This window comes from Panulirus ornatus, chromosome 72 (assembly GCF_036320965.1).
Source record: "Panulirus ornatus isolate Po-2019 chromosome 72, ASM3632096v1, whole genome shotgun sequence".
NCBI lineage: Eukaryota > Metazoa > Arthropoda > Malacostraca > Decapoda > Palinuridae > Panulirus > Panulirus ornatus.
The window spans coordinates 14835158-14850455 of NC_092295.1; the positions used below are offsets into that span (position 1 = coordinate 14835158).

General features: G+C 45.8%; 1 protein-coding gene across 1 annotated transcript in view; it reads left to right on the forward strand.

Annotated features, from left to right (window-relative positions):
- Window positions 1–259: 259 nt before the first annotated feature.
- LOC139748034 (ionotropic receptor 93a-like) overlaps window positions 260–15298 on the forward strand; it is a 245070-nt gene continuing 230031 nt past the window's right edge. Inside the window, exon 1 of the mRNA XM_071660598.1 lies at window positions 260–377. The gene's annotated coding sequence lies outside the window, so the exon portion shown is untranslated. The remainder of the gene's footprint in view (window positions 378–15298) is intronic.

Here is a 15298-nt window from a genome sequence, read left to right on the forward strand (position 1 = left end):
GGTGTGTTGTGTTGCTGGGCTGCCGTGTGTGTGTGCCAGTCTCCTGCTGGTGACTGGAAGGTAACAGAGGAAACATGTGTCATGTGTCGTCATGATGACGGACCTGCATGACGCCATGCGTCTTCACCACACAGGAAACATTTGGTTGAAGTTACGTGTTGATGGCAACACCGGCGCATCATGCTAGCCCGAGCAAGATGGCGGCTGCTCAACCTGGCCAGTGTGTTACCAGAGACTGTAGTGGCGACAACACTAGTGTGTGTGTGTGTGTGAGCCTCTCCCCCACACCACCACCTCCAACACCACTCCATCTCCAACAGACGCCCACAACCCCGCCAACGTCACTACTGTGCAATCCTCGAGTTCAGAACCAGAAGGTGAGTCCATGTGTGGTGACCTCCTGCTGGTGGTGACCTCCTGCTGGTGGTGACCTCCTGCTGGTGGTGACCTCCTGCTGGTGGTGACCTCCTGCTGGTGTTGATCTCCTGCTGGTGGTGACTTCCTGTTGGTGTTGACCTTCTGCTGGTGGTGACCTCCTGCTGGTGTTGACCTTCTGCTGGTGGTGACCTCCTGTTGGTGGTGACCTCCTGCTGGTGTTGACCTCCTGCTGATGGCGACCTCCTGCTGGTGTTGACCTCCTGCTGGTGGTGACTTCCTGTTGGTGTTGACCTTCTGCTGGTGTTGACCTGCTGGTGGTGACCTTCTGCTAGTGATGACCTCCTGCTGGTGGTGACCTCCTGCTGGTGGTGCCTTCCTGTTGGTGTTGACCTGCTGGTGTTGACCTCCTGCTGGTGGTGACCTCCTGCTGGTGGTGACCTCCTGCCGGTGGTGACCTCCTGCTGGTGATGACTTTCTGTTGGTGTTGACCTTCTGCTGGCGGTGACCTCCTGCTGATGGTGACCTCCTGCTGGTGGTGACTTCCTGTTGGTCTTGACCTTCTGTTGGTGTTGACCTTCTGCTGGCGGTGACCTCCTGCTGATGGTGACCTCCTGCTGGTGGTGACTTCCTGTTGGTCTTGACCTTCTGTTGGTGTTGACCTTCTGCTGGTGGCGACCTCCTGCTGATGGCGACCTCCTGCTGATGGTGACCTCCTGCTGGTGTTGACCTCCTGCTGATGGTGACCTCCTGCTGATGGTGACCTGGGACGGGAGGACAATGTACGACCATCAGTAGGTCATGACACAATTGACCTCCGACCATCATGACCTTTGACATTAATCATTCATCGTCCAGGGTCATTATGCTCCAGCTGTTCCTCCCGCGGCCAGATGGCCCACATAGCCAGGTGGCCCACATGGCCAGGTGGCCCACATGGCCAGGTGGCCTTAACGGCCAGGTGGTCCCAGTGGCAAGATGGTCCCAGTGGCCAGGTGGCCCCAACGGCCAGGTGATCCCAGTGGCCAGGTGGTCCCAGTGGCCAGGTGGTCCCAGTGGCCAGGTGGTCCCAGTGGCCAGGTGATCCCAGTGGCCAGGTGGTCCCAGTGGCCAGGTGGTCCCAGTGGCCAGATGGCCCCAGTGGCCAGGTGATCCCAGTGGCCAGATGGCCCCAGTGGCCAGGTGGTCCCAGTGGTCAGATGGCCCCAGTGGCCAGGTGGTCCCAGTGGCCAGGTGGTCCCAGTGGCCAGGTGGTCCTGTAGACCAGATAGCTTTCCCCTCCACCTAATCCGGCCTTCTCCTACGCCGTGGTCCGTGTGGTCCGGTGGTCCGTGTGGTCCGGTGATCCGTGTGGTCCGGTGGTCCATGTGGTCCGGTGGTCCGTGTGGTCCGATGGTTCGAATAGTCCGGTGGTCCGGTGGTCCGGTGGTTCCTTTGGTCCGGTGGTCCGTGTGGTCCGGTGATCCGTGTGGTCCGGTGGTCCATGTGGTCCGGTGGTCCGTGTGGTCCGATGGTTCGAATAGTCCGGTGGTCCAGTGGTCCGGTGGTTACTGTGGTCCGGTGGTTACAGTGGTCCGGTGGTCCGTGTCGTCTGGTGGTCCGTGTGGTCTGGTGGTCCGTGTGGTCCGATGGTCTCTGTGGTCCGGTGGTCCGTGTGGTTCAGTGGTCCGTGTGGTCCGGTGGTCCGTGTTGTCGTTGGTCCGTGTGGTCCGGTGGTCCGTGTACTCCAGTGGTCTCTGTGGTGGTCCTCCTGCGTGGTTCAGGACAGACCACGGTAGCGTCGTGATGAGAGAGGAAGGTTCTGGTAGAGTCACTGTTGTTGTATGTCTGGTAGAGTCACTGTTGTACGTCTGGTAGAGTCACTGTTGTGTGTCTGGTAGAGTCACTGTTGTGTGTCTGGTAGAGTCCCTGTTGTGTGTCTGGTAGAGTCTCTGTTGTGTGTCTGGTAGAGTCACTGTTGTGTGTCTGGTAGAGTCACTGCTGTGTGTCTGGTAGAGTCACTGTTGTATGTCTGGTAGAGTCACTGTTGTGTGTCTGGTAGAGTCACTGTTGTGTGTCTTGTAGAGTCACTGTTGTATGTCTGGCAGAGTCTTGTAGAGTCACTGTTGTATGTCTGGTAGAGTCACTGTTGTGTGTCTGGTAGAGTCACTGCTGTGTGTCTGGTAGAGTCACTGTTGTGTGTCTGGTAGAGTCACTGTTGTGTGTCTGGTAGAGTCACTGTTGTGTGTCTTGTAGAGTCACTGTTGTATGTCTGGCAGAGTCTTGTAGAGTCACTGTTGTATGTCTGGTAGAGTCACTGTTGTGTGTCTGGTAGAGTCACTGTTGTGTGTCTGGTAGAGTCACTGTTGTGTGTCTGGTAGAGTCACTGTTGTGTGTCTGGTAGAGTCACTGTTGTGTGTCTGGTAGAGTCACTGTTGTGTGTCTGGTAGAGTCACTGTTGTATGTCTGGTAGAGTCACTGTTGTGTGTCTGGTAGAGTCACTGTTGTGTGTCTGGTAGAGTCACTGTTGTGTGTCTGGTAGAGTCACTGTTGTATGTCTGGTAGAGTCACTGTTGTATGTCTGGCAGAGTCTTGTAGAGTCACTGTTGTATGTCTGGTAGAGTCACTGTTGTGTGTCTGGTAGAGTCACTGTTGTGTGTCTGGTAGAGTCACTGTTGTGTGTCTGGTAGAGTCACTGTTGTATGTCTGGTAGAGTCACTGTTGTATGTCTGGCAGAGTCTTGTAGAGTCACTGTTGTATGTCTGGTAGAGTCACTGTTGTGTGTCTGGTAGAGTCACTGTTGTGTGTCTGGTAGAGTCACTGTTGTGTGTCTGGTAGAGTCACTGTTGTGTGTCTGGTAGAGTCACTGTTGTGTGTCTGGTAGAGTCACTGTTGTGTGTCTGGTAGAGTCACTGTTGTATGTCTGGTAGAGTCACTGTTGTGTGTCTGGTAGAGTCACTGTTGTGTGTCTGGTAGAGTCACTGTTGTGTGTCTGGTAGAGTCACTGTTGTGTGTCTCGTAGAGTCACTGTTGTGTGTCTGGTAGAGTCTCTGGTGATGGCAGCCACGAGCTGGCTGGTTGGCACCTGAAGTAGTGATCCTGGAAGCAGGAAGTTTTCGCCCAGGAGGAAGTGGACGTATTTTTCTCTTGTTCTTTTCAAGTGATGACATTCACATGATATTATATCTGGATGGCAGATCTTGTTATCTTTTTATCAGTCTTGTATGTTGATCACACTGGATGTGATGGTGTCCATCACATAGTCGACGATCAAGGAACTCGCCAGCAACATTATTGACCTCGATCATGTTTCTATGTGACCATAACGAACAGTGTTATACTGTGATGTGAACAGAACAACCACATGTGTTGTGGATCACATAAAACTGATCATCCACACGTTCGTGGTGGAGGAGGCAGTAGTGAGTCCCGGGGAACCAATCAACGTTTGATATATGATGACGGGAAGACTGGGTCAGAGTTGTGTAGTGTGGAGTGCATGACGGGAAGACTGGGTCAGAGTTGTGTAGTGTGGAGTGCATGACGGGAAGACTGGGTCAGAGTCGTGTAGTGTAGAGTGCATGACGGGAAGACTGGGTCAGAGTTGTGTAGTGTGGAGTGCATGACGGGAAGACTGGGTCAGAGTTGTGTAGTGTGGAGTGCATGACGGGAAGACTGGGTCAGAGTCGTGTAGTGTAGAGTGCATGACGGGAAGACTGGGTCAGAGTCGTGTAGTGTGGAGTGCATGGCGGGAAGACTGGGTCAGAGTTCTGTAGTGTGGAGTGCATGACGGGAAGACTGGGTCAGAGTCGTGTAGTGTGGAGTGCATGACGGGAAGACTGGGTCAGAGTTGTGTAGTGTGGAATGCATGACGGGAAGACTGGGCCAGAGTCGTGTAGTGTGGAATGCATGACGGGAAGAGTGGGTCAGAGTCGTGTAGTGTGGAGTGCATGACGGGAAGACTGGGTCAGAGTTGTGTAGTGTGGAATGCATGACGGGAAGACTGGGTCAGAGTCGTGTAGTGTGGAGTGCATGGCGGGAAGACTGGGTCAGAGTCGTGTAGTGTAGAGTGCATGACGGGAAGACTGGGTCAGAGTCGTGTAGTGTGGAATGCATGACGAGAAGACTGGGTCAGAGTTGTGTAGTGTGGAATGCATGGCGGGAAGACTGGGTCAGAGTTGTGTAGTGTGGAATGCATGGCGGGAAGAGTGGGTCAGAGTCGTGTAGTGTAGAGTGCATGACGGGAAGACTGGGTCAGAGTCGTGTAGTGTGGAGTGCATGACGGGAAGACTGGGTCAGAGTTGTGTAGTGTGGAGTTCAATGCGGGAAGACTAGGTCAGACTCGTGTAGTGTGGAATGCATGACGGGAAGACTGGGTCAGAGTCGTGTAGTGTGGAGTGCATGACGGGAAGACTGGGTCAGAGTTGTGTAGTGTGGAGTGCATGACGGGAAGACTGGGTCAGAGTCGTGTAGTGTGGAGTGCATGACGGGAAGACTGGGTCAGAGTTGTGTAGTGTGGAATGCATGACGGGAAGACTGGGCCAGAGTCGTGTAGTGTGGAATGCATGACGGGAAGAGTGGGTTAGAGTCGTGTAGTGTGGAGTGCATGACGGGAAGACTGGGTCAGAGTTGTGTAGTGTGGAATGCATGACGGGAAGACTGGGTCAGAGTCGTGTAGTGTGGAGTGCATGACGGGAAGACTGGGTCAGAGTTGTGTAGTGTGGAGTGCATGACGGGAAGACTGGGTCAGAGTTGTGGAGTGTGGAGTGCATGACGGGAAGACTGGGTCAGAGTTGTGTAGTGTGGAGTGCATGACGGGTCGCATGATGTGTAGGACACGTCCTCATGACGAAGATACCAAGTAAGGACGAAAATCGTTCACTGGAACTAGGGCGAAGGAGACGAAAGAACGATCCAGGATGAGGAAGGAGACGAGACACGTGGTCACGTGTCATTAAGGTCCAACCCAACCTGGTAGTGACGTGTATGACATGGGTTAACCTACGTATGACACGTGGACACGTATGACACGTGTTAACCTACGTATGACACGTGGACGTGTATGACACGTGTTAACCTACGTATGACACGTGGACGTGCATGACACGTGGACACGTATGACACGTGTTAACCTACGTATGACACGTGGACACGTATGACACGTGTTAACCTACGTATGACACATGGACACGTATGACACGTGTTAACCTACGTATGACACGTGGACGTGTATGACGCGTGTTAACCTACGTATGGCACGTGTTAACCTACGTATGACACGTGTTAACCTACGTCTGACACGTGGACATGTATGACACGTGGACATGTATTACACGTATTAACCTCCGTATGACACGTGGACATGTATGACGCGTGTTAACTTAGTTACGACACGTGGACGTGTATGACACGTGTTAACTTACGTATGACACGTGGACATGAATGACACGTGTTAACCTACGTATGACACGTGGACATATATGACACGTGTAGACCTACGTATGACACGTGGACATGTATGACATGTTAACCTACGCATGACACGTGGACATGTTTGACACGTGGACATGTATGACGCGTGTTAACTTAGGTACGACACGTGGACGTGTATGACACGTGTTAACTTACGTATGACACGTGGACATGAATGACACGTGTTAACCTACGTATGACACGTGGACATATATGACACGTGTAGACCTACGTATGACACGTGGACATGTATGACATGTTAACCTACGCATGACACGTGGACATGTTTGACACGTGGACATGTATGACGCGTGTTAACTTAGGTACGACACGTGGACGTGTATGACACGTGTTAACCTACGTAAGACACGTGGACATGTATGACACACACGGTGTAAACATGTATATACTGAATGTTAAAGACTGACCAATTAATAGTTGTGTGATTAACATGTTAAATCAGTTGTAATTGGTAGTTAAGTCATAATAACGTTACTGCAACGGTAATCAGTTATATACAATTCGATGGTTACAACGTGTATGTACGTAGTTGTGATTGATACAAGTGAAATTAATAAGCAGGAGCAGCAGGAGCAGCAGGAGCAGCAGGAAGTTATAGGATTATAACAACTGTGTGTTGTTAGTACATAAGTACTGTGTCCAGAGGTTATTAATAATTGAGGTAATGATACATTTGTGGAGCATCAGTTGCCTTCAATCCATTCCTGGCGCTTCCCCGTCGCACAGGAAACAGCATCGCTACCCCCCGCTTCAGCGAGGTAGCGCCAGGAAAACAGACAACAAAGGCCACATTCGTTCACACTCAGTCTCTAGCTGTCATGTGTAATGCGACGAAACCACAGCTCCAGGCCCCACTGACCTTTCCATGGCTTACCCCAAACGTTTCACATGCCCCAGTTCAGTCCATTAGCAGCACGTCGATCCCAATCTACCACATCGTTCCAATTTACTCTATTCCTTGCGCGCCTTTCACCCTCCTGTACGCTCAGGGCTCGATCGCTCAAAATCTTTATCACTCCATCCTTCCACCTCCAATTTGTCTCCCACTTATCCTTTTTCCCTCCACCTCTGACACATTTATCCTCTATGTCAATCTTTCCTCACTCGTTCTCTCCATATGTCCAAACCATTCCAACACACCCTCTTCTGCTCTCTCAACCACACTTATTTTATTACCACACATCTCTCTTACCCTTTCATTGCTTACTCGATCAAACCACCTCACACCACATATTGTCCTCAAACATCTCATTTCCAGCACATCCACCCTCCTGCGCACAACCCTATCCATAGCCCACGCCTCGCAACCATATAACATTGTTGGAACCACTGTTCCTTCAAACATACCCATGAATTGCTTTCTGAGATAACGTTCTCGACTTCCACACATTTTTCAACGCTCCCAAAACCTTCGCCCCCCTCCCCCGCCCTGTGACCCACTTCCGCTTCCATGGTTCCATCCGCTGCCAGATCCACTCCCAGATATCTAAAACACTTCACTTCCTCCAGTTTTTCTCCATTCAAACTTACATCGCAGCTAACTTGTCACGTAACTCTGCTGTACCTAATAACCTTGCTCTTATTCATATTTACTCTCAACTATCTTCTTTCACACACTTTACAAAAGTCAGTCACCAACTTATGCAGTTTCTCACCCGAATTAGTAGCCACCACCGCTGCATCATCAGCGAACAACAACTGACTCACTTCCAAGGCCCTCTCGTCCACAACAGACTGCATACTCACTCCTCTCTCCAAGGTTCTCGCATTTACCTCCTTTAACACCCAAACCATAAACAACTTGAACAACCATAGTGCCATCACACACCCTTGTCAAAGACCAGCTTTCACTTGGAGCGATTCTCTCTCCTCTCTCTCTGCTCACTTCAAGTACCGCCAAAACGTTTCTCTTTTCTCTTTCTTTAGCAACTTTACTTCTTCATCCCACCACTCACTACCCTGTCTCATGCCACATGCATCTCATGCATATGTCATCACTGCTTCCCTAGTTACCTCTCATTCTTCACCCACTCCCCTCACGTCATTTACTCTCACTTTTTACCATTCTACACTCAATCCCTCATGGTATTTCTTCACAAAAGGCTCTTTTTAAAGCTTACTTGCTTTCACCACTCTCTTCACCCTGATATAAGTTTTAGCATTTTAAGTGAGGAGAGGTTAGCATCATAGATAAGGAGAAGTTAGCATCATGAGTAAGCAGAGCTTAGCATCATAAGTAAGGAGAGGTCAGCATCATAAGTAAGGAGAGATTAGCATCATAAGTAAGGAGAGGTTAGCATCATAAGTAAAGAGAAGTCAGCATCATAAGTAAGTAGAGGTTAGCATCATAAGTAAGGTGAGGTTAGCATTATAAGTAAGGAGAGGCTAGCATCGTAAGTAACGAGAGGTCAGCATCATAAGTAAGGAGAGGTTAGCATCATAAGTAAGGGGAGGTCAGCATCATAAGTAAGGAGATGTTAGCATCATAAGTAAGGAGAGGTTAGCATTATAAGTAAGTAGAGGTTAGCATCATAAGTAAGGAGAGGTTAGCATCATAAGTAAGTAGAGGATAGTATCATAAGTAAGGAGAGTTTAGCATCATAAGTAAGGAGAGGTTAGCACCATAAGTAAGGAGAGGTTAGTATCATAAGTAAGGAGAGGTTAGTATCAGAAGTAAGGAGAGGTTAGAATCATAAGTAAGGAGAGGTCAACATCATAAGTAAGTAGAGGTTAGCATCATAAGTAAGGAGAGGCTAGCATCATAAGTAAGTAGAGGTTGGCATCATAAGTAAGGAGAGGTCAGATCATAAGTAAGTAGTGGTTAGCAACATAAGTAAGGAGAGGTTAGCATCATAAGTAAGTAGAGGTTAACATCATAAGTAAGGAGAGGTTAGCATCACAAGTAAGTAGAGGTTAACATCATAAGTAAGGAGAGGTTAGCATCATAAGTAAGTGAAGGTTAGCATCATAAGTAAGAAGAGGTTAACATCATAAGTAAGTAGAGGTTAGCATCATAAGTAAGGAGAATTAGCATCATAAGTAAGTAGAGGATTGCATCATAAGTAAGGAGAGGTTAGCATCATAAGTAAGGAGAGGTTAGCATGATAAGTAAGTAGAGGTTAGCATGATAAGTAAGGAGAGGTTAGCATGGTAAGTAAGGAGAGGTTAACATCATAAGTAGGGAGAGGTAGAATCATAAGTAAGGAGAGGTTAACATCATAAGTAAAGAAAGTTTAGCATCATAAGGAAGAAGAGGTTAGCATCATAAGTAAGGAGAGGTTAGCATCATAAGTAAGTAGAGGTTAGCATCATAAGTAAGGAGAGGTTAGCATCATAAGTAAGGAGAGGTTAGCATCATAAGTAAGGAGAGTTTAGCATCATAAGTAAAGAGAGGTCAGCATCATAAGTAAGGAGCGGTTAGCATTATAAGTAAGGAGAGGTTAGCATCATAAGTAAGGAGAGGTTAACATCATAAATAAGGAGAGGTTAGCATGATAAGTAAGGAGAGGTTAGCATGATAAGTAAGGAGAGGTTAGCATGATAAGTAAGGAGAGGTTAGCATCATAAGTGAGGAGAGGTTAGCATGATAAGTAAGGAAAGGTTAGCATGATAAGTAAGGAGAGGTTAGAATCATAAGTAAGGAGAGGCCAGCATCATAAGTAAGTAGAGATAAGCATCATAAGTAAGGAGAGGTTAACATCATAAGCAAGGAGAGGGTACATCATAAGTAAGTAGAGGTTAGCATCATAAGTAAGGAGAGGTCAGCATCATAAGTAAGGAGAGGTTAACATCATAAGTAAGGGGAGGTTAGCATCATAAGTAAGGAGAGGTTAACATCATAAGTAAGGAGAGGTTAGCATCATAAGTCAGGAGAGGTTAGCATCATAAGTAAGGAGAGGTTAACATCATAAGTAAGGAGAGGTTAACATCATAAGTAAGGAGAGGTTAGCATCATAAGTAAGGAGAGGTTAGCATCATAAATAAGGAGAGGTTAGCATGATAAGTAAGGAGAGGTTAACATCATAAGTAAGGAGAGGTTAGCATCATAAATAAGTAGAAGTTAGCATGATAAGTAAGGAGAGGTTAACATCATAAGTCAGGAGAGGTTAGCATCATAAGTAAGGAGACGTTAGCATGATAAGTAAGGAGAGGTTAGCATCATAAGTAAGGAGACGTTGGCATTATAAGTAAGGAGAGGTTAGCATCATAAGTAAGTAAAGGTTAGCATTATAAGTAAGGAAAGGTTAGCATGATAAGTAAGGAGAGGCTAGCATGATAAGTAAGGAGAGGTTAGCATGATAAGTAAGGAGAGGTTAGCATGGTAAGTAAGAAGAGGTTAGCATGATAAGTAAGGAGACGTTGGCATTATAAGTAAGGAGAGGTTAGCATCATAAGTAAGAAGAGGTTAGCATTATAAGCACGGAGAGGTCAGCATCATAAATAAGGAGAGGTTAGCATGATAAGTAAGGAGAGGTTAGCATGATAAGTAAGTAGAGGTTAGCATGATAAGTAAGGAGAGGTTAACATCATTAGTAAGGAGAGGCTAGCATCATAAGTAAGGAGACGTTAGCATGATAAGTAAGGAGAGGTTAGCATCACAAGTAAGTAGAGGATAGCATTATAAGTAAGGAGAGGTTAGCATCATAAGTAAGGAGGGGTTAGCATCATAAGTAAGGAGACCTTAGCATGATAAGTAAGGAGAGGTTAGCATCATAAGTAAGGAGAGGTTAGCATCATAAGTAAGGAGAGGTTAGCACCATAAGTAAGGAGACGTTAGCATGATAAGTAAGGAGAGGTTAGCATCATAAGTAAGGAGACGTTAGCATCATAAGTAAGGAGACGTTAGCATCATAAGTAAAAAGAGGCTAGCATCATAAGTAAGTAGATGTTAGCATTATAAGTAAGGAGAGGTTAGCATCATGAGTAAGGAGAGGTTAGCATCATGAGTAAGGAGACGTTAGCATGATAAGTAAGGAGAGGTTAGCATCATAAGTAAGGAGAGGTTAGCATCATAAGTAAGCAGAGGTTAGTATCATAAGTAAGGAGAGGTCAGCATCATAAGTAAGTAGAGGTTAGCATCATAAGTAAGGAGAGGTTAACATCATAAGCAAGGAGAGGTTAGCATCATAAGTAAGTTGAGGTTAGCATCATAAGTAAGGAGAGGTCAGCATCATAAGTAAGGAGAGGTTAACATTATAAGTAAGGAGAGGTTAGCATCATAAGTAAGTAGAGGTTAGCATCATAAGTAAGGAGAGGTTAACATCATAAGCAAGGAGAGGTTAGCATCATAAGTAAGTTGAGGTTAGCATCATAAGTAAGGAGAGGTCAGCATCATAAGTAAGGAGAGGTTAACATCATAAGTAAGGAGAGGTTAGCATCATAAGTAAGGAGAGGTTAACATCATAAGCAAGGAGAGTTTAGCATCATAAGTAAGGAGACGTTAGCATGATAAGTAAGGAGAGGTTAGCATCATAAGGAAGGAGAGGTTAGCATGATAAGTAAGGAGAGGTTAACATCATAAGTAAGGAGAGGTTAGCATCATAAGTAAGGAGAGGTCAGCATCATAAGTAAGGAGAGGTTAGCATGATAAGTAAGGAGAGGTTAGCATCATAAGGAAGGAGAGGTTAGCATGATAAGTAAGGAGAGGTTAACATCATAAGTAAGGAGAGGTTAGCATCATAAGTAAGGAGAGGTTAGCATCATAAATAAGGAGAGGTTAGCATGATAAGTAAGGAGAGGTTAATATCATAAGTAAGGAGAGGTTAGCATCATAAGTAAGGAGAGATTAACATCATAATAAAGGAGAGGTTAGCATCATAAGTAAGGAGAGGTTAGCATCATAAGTAAGGAGAGGTTAACATCATAAGTAAGGAGAGGTTAGCATTATAAGTAAGGAGAGGTTAGCATCATAAGCAAGGAGAGGTTAGCATTATAAGTAAGGAGAGGTTCGCATCATAAGTAAGGAGACGTTGGCATTATAAGTAAGGAGAGGTTAGCATCATGAGTAAGTAGAGGTTAGCATTATAAGTAAGGAGAGGTTAGCATGATAAGTAAGGAGAGGTTAGCATGATAAGTAAGGAGAGGTTAGCATGATAAGTAAGGAGAGGTTAGCATGATAAGTAAGGAGAGGTTAGAATGATAAGTAAGGAGACGTTGGCATCATAAGTAAGGAGAGGTTAGCATCATAAGTAAGTAGAGGTTAGCATTATAAGCAAGGAGAGGTTAGCATGATAAGTAAGGAGAGGTTAGCATGATAAGTAAGGAGAGGTTAGCATGATAAGTAAGGAGAGGTTAGCATGATAAGTAAGGAGAGGGTAACATCATAAGTAAGGAGACGTTAGCATGATAAGTAAGGAGACGTTAGCATGATAAGTAAGGAGAGGTTAGCATCATAAGTTAGGTGAGGTTATCATCACAACCCCACATTGTACACACAAGTGTAGGTTCTTCTGGACGTTGGAGTGGTTAAGTGTGGTATCTCACAGTGGTGGGTGTTGTGGCCATAACTGACGTGGTACAATACACCTACACTTACCTTGTGTCTACTGTTCCCACACTTGAGCCTCACCAACACCTACACTTACCTTGTGTCTACCGTCCCCACACTTGAGCCTCACCAACACCTACACTTACCTTGTGTCTACCGTTCCCACACTTGAGGCTCACCAACACCTACACTTACCTTGTGTCTACCGTCCCCACACTTGAGCCTCACCAACACCTACACTTACCTTGTGTCTACCGTCCCCACACTTGAGCCTCACCAACACCTACACTTACCTTGTGTCTACCGTCCCCACACTTGAGCCTCACCAACACCTACACTTACCTTGTGTCTACCGTCCCCACACTTGAGGCTCACCAACACCTACACTTACCTTGTGTCTACCGTCCCCACACTTGAGGCTCACCAACACCTACACTTACCTTGTGTCTACCGTCTCCACACTTGAGGCTCACCAACACCTACACTTACCTTGTGTCTACCGTACCCACACTTGAGGCTCACCAGCCACCTAACCTGAGTGTCTTCCCACGTATCCCAGCCTAACATCTTAACTCTACCTTAACTTTCCTGGGTTAGAGATTGACCCACCTTAACTCTCCTGGCTGTGGCTCTTGTCTTCACCTGAGCTACATAATAATCCACTTTGTTTACACTACAGGGGGAGCGGACAGGGGAGAGGACAATATTGTCACCCCAGGTTATCTCCCCGTAACACCCAAACAGTAGTCACACACACACACACACACACACACACACACACACACACACACACACACACACACACACACACTGATTAAGTGGTGTAGTGGTTAGCGTTACTGACCATGGGTCACACATGGGCACGACGGAGTCCCGTGTTAGAATCTTGGATGCAGAAGTCGGCCCACGGTTCATCCTTGCTCCGAGATTGGTCAATAACCAACCTGGTGTGTGTAATGACCTGTTTGTACTCACTACCTCACAAAGTCCTGGTTGTGAGTGTTACCCTCATGCGGGGCCAACCCCGTCTGCATCACACATGGCCTCACTCATTCAGCCACAACACTGATGACAATTATCCAGTATTTCTCTACCTCCTCATTTACAGGTTGCTTCATGTTACGTTCTCTGGTTCATACAATGTTCTCTGGTTCATGTTACGTTCTCTGGTTCATGCAATGTTCTCTGGTTCATGTAATGTTCTCTGGTTCATGTAAGGTTCTCTGGTTCATGCAATGTTCTCTGATTCATGCAATGTTCTCTGGTTCATGTAATGTTCTCTGGTTCATGCAATGTTCTCTGGTTCATGTAATGTTCTCTGGTTCATGTAATGTTCTCTGGTTCATGTAAGGTTCTCTGGTTCATGCAATGTTCTCTGGTTCATGTAATGTTCTTTGGTTCATGTTACGTTCTCTGGTTCATGTAATGTTCTCTGGTTCATGCAATGTTCTCTGATTCATGTAATGTTCTCTGGCTCAGGTTACGCTCTCTGGTTCATGTAATGTTCTCTGGTTCATGCAATGTTCTCTGGTTCATGTAATGTTCTCTTGTTCATGTAAGGTTCTCTGTTTCATGCAATGTTCTCTGGTTCATGAAATGTTCTCTGGTTCATGTAATGTTCCCTGGTTCATGCAATGTTCTCTGGTTCATGTAATGTTCTCTGGTTCATGTAATGTTCTCTGGTTCAAGTTACGTTCTCTGGTTCATGTTACGTTCTCTGGTTGATGTAATGTTCTCTGGTTCATGTTACGTTCTCTGGTTCATGTTACGTTCTCTGGTTCATGTAATGTTCTCTGGTTCACGTAACGTTCTCTGGGTCATGTTACGTTCTCTGGTTCATGTAATGTTCTCTGATTCTTGTTATGTCCTCTGGTTCATGTTACGTTCTCTGGTTCATGTTATGTTCTCTGGTTCATGTAATATTCTCTGGTTCATGTTACGTTCTCTGGTTCATGTTGTTCTCTGGTTCATGTTATATCCTCTGGTTCATGTTAGTTCTCTGGTTCATGTCATGTCCTCTACTTCATGTTATGTTCTCTGGTTCATGTTATGTCCTCTGGTTCATGTTATGTTCTCTGGTTCATGTTATGTCCTCTGGTTCATGTTATTTTCTCTGGTTCATGTAATGTTCTCTGGTTCATGTTATGTCCTCTGGTTCATGTTATGTCCTCTGGTTCATGTTATTTTCTCTGGTTCATGTTACGTTCTCTGGTTCATGTTACGTTCTCTGGTTCATGTAATGTTCTCTGGTTCAAGTTATGTTCTCTGGTTCATGTTATGTTCTCTGGTTCATGTTACGCGCTCTGGTTCATGTAATGTTCTCTGGTTCATGTTATGTCCTCCACTTCATGTTATGTTCTCTGGTTCATGTCATGTTCTCTGGTTCATGTCATGCCCTCTGGTTCATGCTATGTTCTGTGGTTCAAGTTATGTTCTCTGGTTCATGTTATGTTCTCTGGTTCATGTTATGTCCTCTGGTTCATGTTATGTCCTCTAGTTCATGTTATGTTTCCTGGTTCATGTTATGTTCTCTGGTTCATGTTATGTTCCATAGTTCATGTTATGTTCCATAGTTCATGTGATATTCTCTATTTCATGTTATGTCCTCTATTTCCTGTAATGTTCTCTGGTTCATGTAATGTTCTCTGGTTCATGCTATGTTCTTTGGTTAATGTTATGTTCTCTGTCATGTTATATCCTCTATTTCATATTATGTTCTCTGGTTCATGTTACATCCTCTATTTCATGCTATGTTCTCTCATGTTATGTTCTTTGGTTCATGTTTTGCTCTCTGGTTCATGTTATGTTCTCTAGTTCATGTCATGTCCTCTATTTCATGTTATGTTCTCTGGTTCATGTTATGTTCTCTGGTTCATGTTATGTTCTCTGGTTCATGTTAATTCCCCGGTTCATGTTATGTTCTCTGGTTCATGTTATGTTCTCTGGTTTATGTTATGTCCTCTA